This window comes from Sus scrofa, chromosome 10 (assembly GCF_054392235.1).
Source record: "Sus scrofa isolate SSC_HxYL_T2T_F1_AM1 chromosome 10, Sscrofa_HxYL_maternal_Yorkshire_Landrace_v2.0, whole genome shotgun sequence".
Lineage (NCBI taxonomy): Eukaryota > Metazoa > Chordata > Mammalia > Artiodactyla > Suidae > Sus > Sus scrofa.
In genome coordinates this window covers 21,811,456-21,829,205 of record NC_139392.1, presented here as the reverse complement: position 1 = coordinate 21,829,205, position 17,750 = coordinate 21,811,456, and the positions used below count along the sequence as shown (strand labels likewise).

Below are 17,750 nucleotides of genomic sequence, written 5' to 3'. Positions count from 1 at the left end.
AGAAATCAAATAAAATGTGGTCCATTCCCAGAAATGAAACTATTTTATGTTCCTAAATAGACCATAAATTCAGTAAGATTACACTTCTACCATACATTCCTTCTACAGCTACAACTTCTAAGGCCAAGTGAGATACACAATAACTATTCAGTGCTTTGCAGTAAGGTGATAACTTTCTAGGCTGACAACACTCATCACGTAACAACAATAGATCCTTAACGTTAGGATAATGGTAACTCCGTCTAACATAATGAGTTAGGCAGGGATTTTAAACAAATTCTATCTTAAATCAAAATAATTCTCAACAGGGAAATCCCACTGTGGCTCAGCAAAACGATTCCAACTAGTACCCATGAGGATGTGGGTTCAATCCATAGCTTTGCTCAGGGGGCTAAGGAGGCAGTGTTACCATGACCTGAGGTGCAGATCGCAGACGTGGCTCAAATCTTGCATTGCTGTGGCTGTGGTGTATGCTGGCAGCTAGAGCTCTGATTCAACCCTTAGCCTGGGAACTTCCATATGCTGTACCTGCTGTCCTAAAAAAGCAAAATAATTCTCAGCAATCTTTACTTTTCAAAAATAAACACAGTGGGAGCTGGGATCAAGAAAGTGGAGGAGTAAGCAGTGGTGTTCACCATTTTCTACAAACACAGAAAAGAAAAACATCTACCTGTAGAATAATTCATGCAGAACATCTACAGAATGCCGGCAGAAGACCTTAAACCACCCAAAAGAGCAAGAAAGCCTCCACATAACTGGGTAGAACAAAAGGGAAGAAAAAAAAGGAGGGGAGAATCAGGATGGGATTAGCTCTCCTGAGAGGGAGCTAAGAAAGAAGAAAGGAACCCACACCCTGGGAAGCCACCTAACTGACAGGGAGATCAGCCAAGAGAGAGGGACCTCAGAGCCTCAGAGAAAAGCACAACAGCTGGACAGTGGAGGGCAAAGCAAAGAGAGAGAGCCACACAGACCAATGGTGCCACTGCCTAGGACACCACAGCCTGAGATGCTTGGAAAGCCGCTGGGCACTGAGACTCAGGCTCCAGAGGTCAGTACTGGGATGAGGACTAGGGTTGGCTGTGTAGAGACAGCCCAAGGGGGTAAGGAGCATGTGCAAAGGGCTAGGGAGAGGAGTGCCACAGCCAAGGGAACCCAGGAGGAGGTGTGGGACCACAGGAGAAGCAAGGCGCAATTGTTGGGGAGGTTGGGAGGAGGAGGGGTGAATCACCACAGGAGTATCTTTCTCTGCACACAAACGGACTCTCAAAGGGCAGGGTTATGGGCGGCGAGGCACCTGTTTGCGAGGGGTAGAGGTGACAGGCCCTTCTTACATGGGCTATGGGTGGTGGTGCTTCCTGTTCGGGCTACCTGCAACCGAGCACCTCTTGCATGGTCGACAGTCATCTCAGACTCCAGAGGCGGGCATGGCCCGCCACCACTAGGGATCTGTGAACAGACACCACCTATGGCCACAGTCACCTCAGAGGTCACCAAACAGAAGGGCACTGCAACCACAACCACCCATTGCTGCTCTCACACCCCTGGGAACCCACACATCTTGCCACTGCCACTGCCAAATACTCCAGGTGCCACCTACATCTGCCTGACAGTCACTGACACCACCAAGGTCCTGCAACTAGGAGCAGCCTGAGCCACCTTCCTGTGGGTCTTTGCCATTGTCAAGGGCCCAGTAACCAGGCACTGGCTACTAGCCCTGCCCACAGCCTCCATCTCCCTGGAAGCACACGAAGCACCGTATCAAGGGGATGATAGTCTGCACACACTAAGAAAGAGAGAGAAAGCATCCAAAAAAGCAGCCTGCACGCCAAAACTAAATCGTAAGCCCTCACAAGACACCCAGGGGCGTTCTTGCCTATGAAAAGCCCTCCGAGTCAACAGTAGTTGTTTTCCCGAAACTCACAGAATAAGGAAAATAGAAGCAAAATGAACCAGCTCAGGAACCATTCCCAGTTACGAGAACAGGAAAATTCCCCTGAAGGAGTAAACAGTGAAAGAGACCTCTGCAGACTAACAGACACCGAGTTCAAAAAGAGACATTGAAGGAGTTCCCATCCTGACTCAGTGGTTAAAGAATCTGACTAGGAACCATGAGGTTGCAGGTTCTATCCCTGCCTTTGCTCAGTGGGTTAATGATCCAGTGTTGCTGTGAGCTGTGGTGTAGGTGGCAGATGTGGCTCGGATTCCTTGTTGCTGTGGCTATGGCATAGGCCGGTGGCTACAGCTCTGATTCGACCCCTAGCCTGGGACCCTCCACATGCCAAAGGAGCAGCCCAAGAAATGACAAAGAGACCAAAAAAGAAAAAAAAAAAGAGAAGATACTGAAGGAATTAAGATTGAATTATTAAGGAACTAAGAACTGATACGAACAGCAGTGCAGACTACTTTAGAAAGGAACTCAAAAACATAAGGAGGAGCCAAGGAAAATGAGAAAATTCATTGGCAGAGACACAAGCTGAGTTAAAGGCACCCAAGAGCAGAATGAATAATGCAGAGGAACAAATCAGTGACTTGGAAGATAGAATCTTGGAAATCACCCACCCAATCAAGACAGCAGACAGAAAACCAAATGAAAAACCACAAAAGCAATGGAAGAGCTCCATGGGACAAGATAGAGCAGCCCAATCTACACAAAACAGGGATTCCAGAAGGAGAAGAAAAAGAAAATTAGACGGAAAAGATATTTGATGAAATTATGGCTGAAAATGTTCCAAATTAAAGCAAACAGACATCAAGGTACAGGAAGCACAGAGGGCCCCAAACAAGTTGAATCCCATCAGTCCCACACCAAGACATACTATAATAAAAATGGCAAAAGTTAAAGAGAGGAATCAAAAGGCAGCAAGAGGAAAACAAAGAGTTAATTAGAAGGGACCCACCATAATGCTATCAGCTCATTCCTCTATAGAAACAATACACGGCAGAAGAGAGTGCCAAGACATACTCAAAGTTCTAAAAGGGAAACATCTGAAGCCTAGACTACTCTACCCGGGAAGAATATCATTTACAATACAAGGAGAACTACAGTTTTTCTCCGATGAACAAAAGCTAAAAGAGTACAGCAATACTAAACCCATTCTCAAAGAAATACTGAAAGGGCTTCTCCAAATAAAAAAAGAAGAAGAAATAGGATGGAGGAAATCACAATTGGAAAGCAATCACTTAAATAAGCCAGTATACAGATCTAAAAGGGAGAAAAAAAACCTACTATAAAAGTGATGATAAACACAAGGAATAGCAAAAGGACAAACATGAAGATGTTTAAAAAGGACTTCAAAATCATACAATGTGAGGAAGGAAAGAGAAAATCTAGACTTTTTTTTTTTTTTTAAGAATGTCTTGGAGCCTATATGACTATCAGGCAAGCAGACATAGGTAGGGGTTAACATAACTGAAAAACAGGGCAACCACAAGTCAAAACCAAACAATACAGTCACAAAAACTAAAAAGAAGAGGACACAAGCAGACAATAAAAGGAAATCATCCAATCCAAAAAAGAAAGGAACAAAGAATCAACTGGTAAACAAGGTTTAAAATGGCGACAAATACATACTCATCGACAATTACTTTAAATGTCAATGGCCTGAATGCTCCAATCAAAAGACACAGAGTGGCAGACTGGATAAAAAAACAAGAGCCTACGATATGCTGCCTACAAGAGACTCACCTTACGGCAAAGGACGCATCTGGTTTGAAAGTGAGTGGTTGGAAAAAGCTATTTCATGCAAATGGAAAAAACAGGAAAGCGGGAGTTGCAATACTCCCATCAGACAAGAGAGACTTTAAAACGTAGGCCCATAAAGAAAAAGAAGGACACCATTTAATGATAATGGAATCCATTCAAGAAGAGGATATTACACTCGTCGATATATATGCCCCTGATATAGGAGCACCCAGATACATACAACAAATACTAACAGACATAGAAGGAGAAAATGATGGGAATACAGTAACAGTAGAAGACTTCCAATACCCCATTCACATCAATGGACAGATCCTCTAGACAGAAGATCAATACGGCAACAGAAATCCTAATGACACAACAGGAAAGTTAGACTTGATTGACATCTTCAGGACATTACATCCAAAAAAATCACAATATACCTTCTTTTCAAGCGCATACGGAACATTTTCAAGGAGTGACGACATACTGGGCCACAAAACTCACCTCAACAAATATAAGAGCATAGACATTATTGCAAGTATCTTCTCTGACCACAATGGCATGAAACTAGACATCAACCTCAGGTAAAGAAATGAGAGAGAGAGACGGGATTAAGATGGCAGAATAGAAGGACTGGAGCTCAACTTCTCTCCTAAAAACAACAAAATTCACAACTAAAGACTGAGCAATCTCCACCCAAATGGACTGGAAACCCATACCCTACTCCAGAAGAAAAAGAGGAGGCCACATCAAGAGAGACTCACCTACAGGAGTGAGAGTTCTGAGCCTCACATCAAACTCCCACATGTGGGGATCTGGCACTGGGAGAAAGAGCCCCTGGAGCATCTGGCATTGAAGACCAGCAGGGCTTGTGCACAGGAGCGCCACAGGACTGGGGGAAACGGAGACCCCATTCTTAAAAGGCACACACAGACTTTCACGTGCACTGGGTCCCAGGGCAAAGCAAAGTCTCCATAGGAACCTGGTCAAAACTGAGTGCAGTTCTTGGAGGACATCCTGGGAAAACAGGGGTGAATGTGGCTTGTTGTGACCGAAGGACACTGAAGGCAAAGCTCTCGGGAATATTCAGCAGCTGCCTTTCTCTGGAGGTGGCCATTTTGGGAAAATCTGGCCCCACCCGTCAGTCAGGTCTGAGAAGCCCCAGGGCAAACAACAATCCAGGTGGGATCACAGCCCCGCCCCTCAGTAAAGAGGCTACCTAAAGAGCCTCAGGCACACAGCTGCCCCTAATCCCATCCAGAGACTAAGCCTCACCCACCAGAGGGACTAGAATCAGCTCCACCTCCAGGGGGCAGCATCAGCCCCTCCCATCAGGAAGCCTACAGCAAGCCCCCATATAGACTTCAGCCACAAGGGGGGCAGACACCAGAAGTAAGAGAGGCTACAACCCTATTATCTGTAAGAAGGGCACCACACCAAAAACCTATAAAAATGAAAAGACAGAGAACCATAACTCAGATGAGGGAGAAAGGAAAATCCCCAGAAAATCAACTAAGCAATGAGGAGATTCTCAGCCTCTAGGGAAAAGACTTTAGACTGTCGATGCTGAAGACGATGCAAGACATTGGAAATAAACTGGAGGAAAAGATGGATAACTTACAGGAAACACTGACCAAAGAGATACAAGATATAAAACTTAAACAAGAAGAGATGCAAAATACAGTAACTGAAATAAAAAATGCACTAGAAGCAGCTAACAGCAGAATACAGGAGGCAGAAGAACGAATAAGTGAGGTGGAGAACAGATTAGAAGAAATTACAGATGCAGAACAGAAAAGAGAAAAAAGATTGAAAACAAATGAAGAGAGTCTCAGAGAACTCTGGGACAATGTTAAACACACCAACATCCGTATTATAGAGGTGCCAAGAGAAGAGAGAGAGAAGGGGACAGAAAAAATATTTCAAGAGATAATAGCCAAAAATTCCCCTAACATGGGAAAGGAATCACTCACTCAAATCCAGGAAGCAGAACGAGTACCATATAAAATAAACCCAAGGAGGGAGAGGACAAGATGGCGGAGGAGTAGGGGGACACGCTCGCCCTCTCCCACAAACACAACAAAAAAAGCACATCTACAGAATAAATGACTCGCACAGAACAGCAACCAATCACTGGCAGAGGAACCTAAACTCCAATAACGGCAAGAAGTTCGTGACATTACTGGGCAGAATGGGAGAAAACAGGAGAGTGAGAGAAGGTGAATCCGAGCGGGACGGGCGCTCCCGAAAGGGAACTGCGGAGGAGAAAGGGATCCCGCACCCTGGAAAGTCACCTACCGGGGGAAAGATCAAACGAACCAGAGGAATCTCCAGATGCAGAGAAGAGTGTAGCAGTAAGTTGGAGTACGGAAAAGCCAATCAAGAACCAAACGAACCATCTGAACTACGGGCACAGTCACCAAAAATTGAGATGCCTGGGTGGGGGCTGGGCACCGAATCCTCGGCTCCAGAGGTTAGTCCCCGGGAAAGGGCCAGGGGACGCCTGGGTGGGGGCTGGGCACCGAGACCTCGCCTCCGGAGGTTAGTCCCCGAGAAAGGGCCGGGGGATGCCTGGGTGGCGTCTGGGCACCGAGACCTAGGCTCCAGAGGTTAGTCCCCAGGCTGGGGGGGGCAGGGTGGAGCAGAAACTGCTTGAGAGGTCTAGAAACCATTTGTCAGGGCAGAGACTGCCTGGGAGACTAGAAAACAAAGCTGTCGCAGAGGAAGGGAGCAATACCCTAGGAGCGGGGAAGTGGAAAGCCGCATCAGAGGGAACCTGGGAGAAGAGCCTGGTCTGCGCCCGTGCTGGGGAGGGGAGAGAAGAAGGGGTGGGTCCCCATAGAATACCCCCCATGCCACAGCAAGCTTACAGGCCCACTAGCTAGCAGAAAGCTTTGCTTCCCAGTGCATCCCCTCCCCCCACCCCCGCCACCCCCTACGCTCTCACCAAACCTAGGGCTGCCTGCCATCCAGGAGGGCTGGCCTCAACAATTGCCTGAAGCCTACCACCGCAGAGGCTGTCCCTGCACAGGCCTGCTTGCCCTTTGGAGGGGCTACACTTCTGCAGAGCAGCACCAAACACCACCAGCCCCCGAGAAAAGGCCTGCAGCCCAGAAAAGCTAGAACAAGCCTAGCCAGGCAGTGAATAGATCTGCCTAATTCTCGGACAGTTTTTCTGAGTCGGGCTGCCCCGGGGAGGAGCCTCTTCGGTTTCCAACGGCCCTGCTACCCACCCAAGCCCCCAAGGGGTGCCCTAGTGGATCAGCTGCATAGGACTGCCAGCTCCAGGCAGGACCCCCTGCAGCCCAGAAAAGCTGCAACAAGCTCGGCTGAGCCGGGAAAAGATCTCAGACGGTCTTTCTGAGTCGGGCTGCCCTGGGGAGGAGCCTCTTGGGTTTCCAGTGGCCCAAGCCCCTAGGGGGTGCCCCACTCCCACGGAATAGCTGCTCAGCACCACCAGCCCCCTAGAAGAGCCCCTGCAGCCCAGAAAAGCTGCAACAAGCTCGGCCAGACTGTGAAAAGATCCGCCTACATTCTCAGGCCATCCTTCTGAGTTGGGCTGCCCTAGGGAAGAGCCTCTTAGGTTTTCAGTGACCCAGATAGCTGCTCCAGCCCCCAGGGGGTGCTGCACTCCTGAGGAACAGCTGCCCAACACCACCAACCCCCTGCAAGAACCCCACAGCCTAAAAACACCAGAGCAAGCTCTGCATGACCAAGTGAAATCTGCTACCATCGTGGGGTGGACCTCCCAGGCCTGTCTGCCCTCAGGAAGTCCTCCTTTGCTTCAAAGAAACACTGTTAGCCCCATCAACACTCCAGAAAAGCCACACTGCCTCAAAAAAGATTGACCAACAACGCCAGCCCTCAGGAAATATTCCACGGCAGTGACAAGGCAAACACTGCCCAATCACGGAGAGTACAACTCCCTCAGAAGGAAGAAAACAACAAGCAAGATGAAGAAGCTGAGAAACCACCCCCAGTCAAACCAACAGGAGAACTCACCTAAAACAGCCAACAATGAAACAGATCTCTGCAGTCAGACAGACCTGGAGTTCAAAACAAAAATAGTGAAAATACTGAAGGAATTAAGAGAAGATATGAACAGTAATGCAGATACCCTCAGAAAGGAACTAGAAAATATAAGGAGGAGCCAAGAAAAACTAGAACATTCATTTGCAGAGATGCAAACTGAATTGAGGGCAGTAAAAACCAGAATGAATAATGCAGAAGAACGAATCAGTGATATGGAAGATAAAATAATGGAAATCACTCAATCCGGTCAACAGACAGAAAACCGAATCAAAAAACTGGAAAGCAATATAAGAGACCTATGGGATAATATAAAGCAGGCCAATCTACGCATAATAGGAATTCCAGAAGGAGTAGAAAAAGATAAGGGGATGGAAATTATATTTGAAGAAATTATCGCTGGAAACTTCCCAAATCTAAAGGATACTGGGTTCAAGATACAAGAAGCACAGAGGGCCCCAAACAAAATGAACCCAAACAGACCCACACCAAGACACATCATAATAAAAATGGCAAAAGTTAGTAATAAAGAGAGGATCCTAAAGGCAGCAAGAGAAAAACAGAATGTTACCTACAAGGGAACCCCCATAAGAATATCAGCTGATTTCTCTACAGAAACACTACAGGCCAGGAGGGAATGGAAAGAGATATTTAAAGAGCTAAAAGGAAAAAATATGCAACCTAGAATACTCTATCCAGCAAGAATATCATTTAAAATAGAAGGGGAAATAAAAATTTTTTCCAACAAACAAAAACCTAAAGAATACAGCAACACAAAACCCAGGTTAAAGGAAATATTGAAAGGGCTTCTCTAAACCAAAAAGAAAGGAAGGAAAGGGAAGAAAAAAGAAAAGAGAAAAAAAAAAAAAAAGAAGAAGAAGAGGAAGAACTAGGACTGAGGAAACCGCAATCAGAGAGCAGTCACTCAAATAAGCCAGCATACAGATTTAATCATGAACAAGCTTCAAACAAAATAAAATTAAAAAGAAAAAAATTAAAAAGAGTCATCAAAACCATAAAATGTGGGCAAGGGATGTTAGGAAGTAAATAACCCTTTTTGTTTGTTTGTATGTTTCTCTTCTTAATTTTAATATAGTAATGAAGTGTTTGAACTTACAGGACCATCAGGCTAAAACACACAATTATGGGAAGGGGTTAGCATACTTAAAAAACAGGGCAACCACAAGCCAAAACCAAATATTGCCTTTGCAAAAAATGAAAAAAAAATACACTCAAGCAGATAATAACAGGAGACCATCCAACTAAAAAAAAAAAAGAAAGAAAGAAAGGAAGGAAGAATGGAGAACCATAGAATCAACTGGAACACGAGGTTCAAATGGCAATAAATAATCACCGATCAATTATCACCTTAAATGTCAATGGACTGAACGCCCCAAGCAAAAGACACAGAGTGGCTGAGTGGATTAAAAGGCAAAAACCTTCAATATGCTGCCTACAAGAAACTCACCTTAGGACAAAAGATACATATAGATTGAAAGTGAAAGGATGGGGAAAAATATTTCACGCCAATAGACATGACAGAAAAGCAGGAGTCGCAATGCTCATATCAGACAAAATAGACTTTAAAACAAAAGACATAAAGAAAGACAAAGAAGGACACTACTTAATGATTAAGGGATCCATCCAAGGAGAGGATGTTACTATCGTCAACATATATGCCCCAAATACAGGAGCACCCAGATACACACAACAAATATTAACAGACATAAAGGGAGATATTGATGAGAATACAATCATAGTAGGAGACCTTAATACCCCCCTCACATCAATGGACAGATCCTCTAGACAGAAAACCAATAAAGCAACAGAGATCCAAAAGGAAACAATAGAAAAGTTAGACTTAATTGATATCTTCAGGACACTACATCCAAAAAAAATCAGAATACACATTCTTCTCATATGCTCATGGAACATTCTCAAGAATCGACCACATATTGGGACACAAAGCTAACTTCAATAAATTTAGGAGCATAGAAATTATCTCAAGTATCTTCTCTGACCACAATGCCACGAAATTAGAAACCAACCATGGGAAAAGGAAAGAGAAAAAACCCATTACATGGAGACTAAACAACATGCTACTAAAAAACCAATGGGTCAATGAGGAAATCAAGAAGGAAATTAAAAACTACCTTGAAACAAATGATAATGAAGACACAACCTCTCAAAATCTATGGGATGCTGCTAAAGCAGTGCTCAGAGGGAAATTTATAGCAATACAGGCCTTTCTGAAAAAAGAAGATCCCAAATTGAAAACTTAACCCTCCACCTAAATGAATTAGAAAAAGAAGAACAGGGAGTTCCCGTTGTGGCGCAGCAGTTAACGAATCCGACTAGGAACCATGAGATCACGGGTTCAGTCCCTGCCCTTGCTCAGTGGGTTAATGATCCGGCGTTGCCATGAGCTGCAGTGTAGGTTGCAGACGCGGCTCGGATCCCGAGTTGCTGTGGCTCTGGCGTAGGCCGGTGGCTACAGCTCCGATTCGACCCCTAGCCTGGGAACCTCCATATGCCGCGGGAGACGGCCCAAGAAATAGCAAAAGAAAAAAAAAGAAAAAGAAAAAAAGAGAAAGAAGAACAAAAAAGTCCTAAAGTCAGCAGAAGGAAGGAAATTATAAAGATCAAAGAAGAAATCAATAAAATAGAGACTCAAAAAACAATAGAGAAAATTAATAAAACCAAGAGCTGGTTCTTTGAAAAGGTCAACAAAATTGACAAACCCCTGGCCAGACTCACTAAAAAGAGGAGAGAAAGAACCCAAATCACCAAAATTATAAATGAAAAAGGAGAAATCACAACGGATAGAGCAGAAATACAAAAAACCATAAGAGAATGCTATGAACAACTACATGGCAACAAGTTTGACAATCTGGAAGAAATGGACAATTTTCTAGAATCTTACAGCCTGCCAAAACTGAATCAAGTAGAAACAGACCAAATGAACAGACCGATCACTAGAAATGAAATTGAAGAGGTCATAAAATCACTCCCTACAAATAAAAGTCCAGGACCAGATGGCTTCACAGGTGAATTCTATCAAACATATAAAAAGGAATTGGTGCCCATCCTCCTTAAACTCTTTCAAAAGGTTGAAGAAGAAGGAATACTCCCAAAGACATTCTATGAGGCCACCATCACCCTCATTCCAAAACCAGACAGAGATACCACCAAAAAAGAAAACTATCGCCCAATATCATTGATGAATATAGATGCAAAAATTCTCAACAAAATCTTAGCCAACCGAATCCAACAACATATCAAAAAAATTATACACAATGACCAGGTTGGGTTCATCCCAGGTTCACAAGGATGGTTCAACATACGAAAATCAATCAGCAAATACACCGCATTAACAAAAAAAAAAAAAAGTCAAAAATCATATGATCATCTCAATAGACGCAGAAAAAGCATTTGACAAAGTTCAACATCCATTCATGATCAAGACCCTCGCCAGAGTGGGTATAGAGGGAACATTCCTGAATATAATCAAAGCCATTTATGATAAACCCACAGCAAATATAATCCTCAAGGGGGAAAAACTGAAAGCCTTCTCACTCAAATCTGGAACAAGACAGGGATGCCCACTCTCACCACTGCTCTTCAACATAGTTTTGGAAGTCCTGGCCACAGCAATTAGACAAACAAAAGAAATCAAAGGCATCCATATAGGAAGAGAAGAGATAAAACTGTCACTGTATGCAGATGACATGATACTATACCTAGAAAACCCTAAGGACTCAACCTCAAAACTACTTGAACTGATTAATAAATTCAGCAAAGTAGCAGGATATAAGATTAACATTCAGAAGTCAGTCGCATTTCTGTATACCAGCAATGAAACATTAGAAAAGGAATACAAAAATACGATACCTTTTAAAATTGTACCACACAAAATCAAATACCTCGGAATACACCTGACCAAGGAGGTAAAGGACCTATATGCCGAGAACTATAAAACTTTAATCAAAGAAATCAAAGAAGATGTAAAGAAATGGAAAGATATTCCATGTTCCTGGATTGGGAAAATCAATATTGTAAAAATGGCCATACTACCCAAAGCAATCTACAGATTCAATGCAATCCCTATCAAATGACCCATGACATTTTTCACAGAACTAGAACAAACTATCCAAACATTTATATGGAACAACCAAAGACCCAGAATCGCCAAAGCAATCCTGAGAAACAAAAACCAAGCAGGAGGCATCACTCTCCCAGACTTCAAGAAATACTACAAAGCCACAGTCATCAAAACAGTGTGGTACTGGTATCAAAACAGACAGACAGACCAATGGAACAGAATAGAGAATCCGGAAATAAACCCTGACACCTATGGTCAATTAATCTTTGACAAGGGAGGCAAGAACATAAAATGGGACAAAGAAAGTCTATTCAGCAAGCATTGCTGGGAAACCTGGACAGCTGCATGCAAAGCAATGAAACTAGAACACACCCTCACACCATGCACAAAAATAAACTCCAAATGGCTGAAAGACTTAAATATACGCCAGGACACCATCAAACTCCTAGAAGAAAACATAGGCAAAACACTCTCTGACATCAACATCATGAATATTTTCTCAGGTCAGTCTCCCAAAGCAATAGAAATTAGAGCAAAAATAAATCCATGGGACCTCATCAAACTGAAAAGCTTTTGCACAGCAAAGGAAACCAAAAAGAAAACAAAAAGACAACTTACAGAATGGGAGAAAATAGTTTCAAATGATGCAACCGACAAGGGCTTAATCTCTAGAATATATAAACAACTTATACAACCCAACAGCAAAAAAGCCAATCAATGGAAAAATGGGCAAAGGACCTGAATAGACATTTCTCCAAAGAAGATATACAGATGGCCAACAAACACATGAAAAAATGCTCAACATCGCTGGTTATAAGAGAAATGCAAATCAAAACTACCATGAGATATCCCCTCACACATCAGAATGGCCATCATTAATAAATCCACAAATAACAAGTGCTGGAGGGGCTGTGGAGAAAAGGCAACCCTCCTGCACTGTTGGTGGGAATGTAAACTGGTACAGCCACTATGGAGAACAGTCTGGAGATACCTTAGAAATCTATACATAGAACTTCCATATGACCCTGCAATCCCACTCTTGGGCATCCATCCGGACAAAACTCTACTTAAAAGAGACACCCGCACCCGCATGTTCATTGCAGCACTATTCACAATAGCCAGGACATGGAAACAACCCAAATGTCCATCGACAGATGATTGGATTCGGAAGATGTGGTATATATACACGATGGAATACTACTCAGCCATAAAAAAGAATGACATAATGCCATTTGCAGCAACATGGATGGAGCTAGAGAATCTCATCCTGAGTGAAATCAGCCAGAAAGACAAAGACAAATACTGTATGATATCGCTTATAACTGGAATCTAATATCCAGCACAAATGAACATCTCCTCAGAAGAGAAAATCATGGACTTGGAGAAGAGACTGGTGGCTGCCTGATGGGAGGGGGAGGGAGTGGGAGGGATCGGGAGCTTGGGCTTATCAGACACAACTTAGAATAGATTTACAAGGAGATCCTGCTGAATAGCATTGAGAACTATGTCTAGATACTCATGTTGCAACAGAAGAAAGGCTGGGGGAAGAACGTAATTGTAATGTATACATGTAAGGATAACCTGACCCCCTTGCTGTACAGTGGGAAAATAAAAAAAAAAAAAAAGAAAGAAAGAAAGGGGAGTTCCCGTCGTGGCGCAGTGGTTAACGAATCTGACTAGGAACCATGAGGTTGCAGGTTCGATCTCTGGCCTCGCTCAGTGGGTTAACGATCCGGCGTTGCCATGAGCTGTGATGTAGGTTGCAGACGCGGCTCGGATCCCGCGTTGCTGTGGCTCTGGCGCAGGCCGGTGGCTACAGCTCCAAACAGACCCCTAGCCTGGGAACCTCCATATGCCACGGGAGTAGCCCAAGAAATAGCGAAAAAAAAAAAAAAAAACCAAAAAAAAAAAGTAAAATAAAATAAATAAATAAACTTAAAAATATATATACATACAAAAAAAAGATAGGCTATAATCTCCAAAAAAAAAAAGAAATAAAAAGTTACTATATAATAGTTAACGTATGAGAGTTGGTCCCATTTCAAAGGAAACAGGAGGCATTTTTTCCCTTTGTGAGGGCAGGGTAAGGAGTAGCACAAACTCCTCTGCTTCTCTCACTCCTCAAAGCATAAGATGGAGAAAGAAGATCATCCGTTTCCTCTAGCCTTCAAAAGAAACAGCTAAAAGGGGAGTTCCTGTCCTAGCTCAGTGGTTAACAAATCCGACTGGGAGCCAAGAGGCTGCGGGTTAAGGAGCCAGTATTGCTGTGCCGGCAGTTGCAACTCCAATTCGACCCCTGGTCTGGGAACTTCCACATGCAGGGACAACCCGAAACAAAAAAGCAAAAAAAAAAGAAACCAACAAGTACAGGGACACTGCAAAGAAAAGAAAGGGCACTGCAAGGACCCTTTCCAGGAGGCCAAACAGCCTCCTCTCCACCTGACTCCATAGCCTCCTCCTCCTCCTCAAGAAGAGCAGATGTGTTTCAGTTCTGGGCCCTCCTCGACCAACCACGTCAAACTGCTGAAGCAATGCAGTGCCAAGGAACAAACAAGGGCTTTCAAGGCAGTAAGACCCAAGTCCACATCCTAATTCCCTCATCTACCAGCTATGTGAATCGGTTTACAAATCACTTACATGAACGACTCTACTGATACGACACACAGGTTAAACACATAAAATGGAAATACAGTTGCGATTAAAATGAACACAAGTCAAAGCTCTATTTTCTTTGTGTACTCAATGGATCAGATTTTGACACATCACCGTCTGAAACGCATTGAGAGATTTTGGCCTTTCTCTTGGTTATTCTACCTCCAAATATCTCAGGCTGGTCAGGAGTCCACTGGGTTCGAATCACCTGGGCCGCTCGTTCAACATGCCGGTTACTCAGTCCCACCCCCACCCCCTCCAGTCAAACCTTGGCTGGGGGAGACTCCAGACACCTGCGTGTTCCAGGAGCCTCACGGGGGATTCTGACGTGGACAACTGCCCCCACAGCCGCCGCCCACCCTTCTCCCTGGAAATTCTTACCTACTCCCTCCATTTCAACTCCAACAGGTCTCCCGAGGACTTTCAACCTCTATCTCCAGATCTGCTGACCGGTGAGGCTGCCTTACCTGTGGCTCCCGGTATAAACTCAGGACTTCACACAGACCTTCCCGGGCCACCCGTCTAACAAGAGACTGATGTGCCCATCTCCTTATCTGCTCTCCCTGTTCTAGAGTTCAGAGCACTGGTCATTTACCGACTGTCAAAACCTTACTGGTCTCCCTCAACAGACAGCAAGCTCCACGAGCGATTTTGTTTTATTCCCATGACGCCTCCAGACTACGGCCATATACGGGTAACAACCAATAAACACCGAATCAAGGAATGACTCCTTTTTGAATCTCCTTCTTTGTACATGTACTTAACATCTGTCCTGGTACAGTAATCCCAAATGTAATGTAAAGACAAATAAAAAGTATATTCGGGGCACAGAGTCAAACTGTTTTACTTAAGGGGCATGCAGTACAAGAAACAAAGTTTGGCCGTTACAGCTGTCACCATTAAATTCAACCAGCACACCCCTGGAGTCTCTCTCGCTCTCAGGAGACTTTGCTTATATCCATGTGCTCCTTATGAGAAGGAAACACGTCCCAAGTGGAGTTAAGGCCCTGAATCAGGTCTTCTGCCCCCTGCCCTTGTGCTTCTCTGGAACAGGAACTACCACATTCTGCTAGACATGAACAGATTCCTTGTTCCAATACAAAGAAGTGCTGATTACTTACTGGTCTGACACAATTGAGGATCACCGCTGCCTGTGCAGCCATTTCATCAAGGGAGGCTGGATTAGTGACAGCACAAACTATCATTCCAACTTCAGACGGCAGTGTCGGTCTTCCTAAAATCAGAAATAAACTGTGTTAAGCAAATCCGGATATAGCAGTGAAATCTCCCAAATCTTCTCTTCCTAGTAACCAGTGACGGCAAACTTACTGCACATACTGAAAGCGGACTCTCCCTCTAAAACGAAAGATAAAACTGTTCCTAGCAGAAAAAAGGAAACTACCAGGAGGGAAACAGAGGTGATGCTAAGAGTGACTACAAAAACCATCACTAACCTTTCAAAGGACGTCTAACATCAGGAATTCGAAAACGCCGCAAAGAGAAGATTTTACAACTGTTCAGATACTTTGTCGATGACTGCGCGGACTTCCAATCCACAAAGAATTATATTATAAAAGTAGATTCTCATCAACCATTCAACAGTTACGTCTGACAAGAAGAGTGTGAGAGAGAGGATGGTCGTGAACAACCTCCACACGGCAAACAGGGACTCAGGTGAAAAGCCGTCTAGGCACGAACACGCAGGTTCCCGATTAAGCAGATAATGGGAATAAACTGAATCCATACATACCCTAAGGAAGGCAGGCTTCAGGGCTCAAGGTGCACTCCCGGCCAAAACTTGACCTGAGCACCACAAACAGATAACTAGACAACACACGTGTTCAACAGGAAAAAGAAATGCAAGAGCCTATTTTAAGAGTGAAAGTCCTTCTCTTGGAAAAATAAAGACAGACCGAAAAGCTCTTTGGTCAAGATTCTGTATTTCCTAGGGGCAGCAGGAAGAGTTGTCGGAGAGTCTAGGCTACACGGTAGCTTCTGTACAACCAAACAGGGGACAATTCCCACCATAAACAGGACCCTGGATGCAATTCCAAGGAAGTGAGATGCAGGTTAAAGAGAAACACAAAGGATGACCAGCACTCCACCAGGGGCTATCTGTCTGTACCAGGGGACAATGGGTGGAAATTTAACAGCCAAGTTTCAAGACCACTGACTCCTAAATCAGAGGTCTCCTCCTTCCCTCCTCCCCCCATCCCCGCACTGATCACAAGGGTGGGGTCTCTGTGTCTCTCTCTTCCCCACACCTCTCTCCCCAGCACTTAGACTGGGATCTGCCATAAACAAAAACGACTCAATTAAAAACATATGGAATTAGGAGTTCCCGTCATGGCGCAGTGGTTAACGAATCCGACTAGAAACCATGAGGTTGCGGGTTCGATCCCTGCCCTTGCTCAGTGGGTTAACGATCCGGCGTTGCCGTGAGCTGTGGTGTAGGTTGCAGACGCGGCTCGGATCCCGCGTTGCTGCGGCTCTGGCGTAGGCCGGTGGCTACAGCTCCCATTCAACCCCTAGCCTGGGAACCTCCATATGCCGTGGGAGCGGCCCAAGAAATAGCAACAACAACAACAACAACAACAAAGACAAAAAAACAAAAAAAAAAAACCATATGGAATTAATGAAGCAAGAATAAGTAAACTGCCAAGCCAGAAACACCTAAAAATGGCTCTGGGTGAAGACTGGGACTGCTGAAGAATTCTCACCAGCAAAAAATCAATGCCACAGCAATGTTACCAGTGAAACTCTTAAGCTTTCTCTTCCATCTCCAAAACACAAGGCACAGGGAGAGCACAAACCATCCCGGGAAACCAGTGCTCTCTCTGCTTGTGTATCCACAGAAATACCAAGAGACCACCAGGAGCCCCGGGGGCTCCATAATGGGACAGGGCAGAGAAGGAGACATTCAAGTTCGTGATTATTTCCCCTGCGAGGATCCTCCTGCCAAAGGAGAAATCCAAGGAGCTGAGTCTTTCTTTTCTTTTCTTTTTAGTTTAGGGAATGAAACAAAGCTCGGGCAAGATCTGAAGCTTGGCTCTCCTCCTCCTGGCCTCCCGCAGGGCTTGGGGAGCACCAGGGCGAGCGAAATGCTCATTTCACGTGACTAGAACCCTCAGCCCTGAGAAGGGGGCTCCAGGGAGAGAGTGGCCCTGGCGGCAGGGGGGGGGCCGTGCTGGAGTCCCCCACCCCTGCACGTCCCCTTTACCCAGCTTCATGGCCGCCAACTCCAGCACTTGCTGCAGCTTCTTCCCGCTCTAGGGACACCTGCTC

The 17,750-nt window shown here is 44.7% G+C and overlaps 1 protein-coding gene across 1 annotated transcript in view; it reads right to left on the bottom strand.

Moving 5' to 3' along the window:
- LOC110258817 (uncharacterized) overlaps nucleotides 1-17,750 on the bottom strand; it is a 270,157-nt gene that overhangs the window by 251,996 nt on the left and 411 nt on the right. Inside the window, exon 2 of the mRNA XM_084979331.1 lies at nucleotides 15,587-15,699. The gene's annotated coding sequence lies outside the window, so the exon portion shown is untranslated. The remainder of the gene's footprint in view (nucleotides 1-15,586; nucleotides 15,700-17,750) is intronic.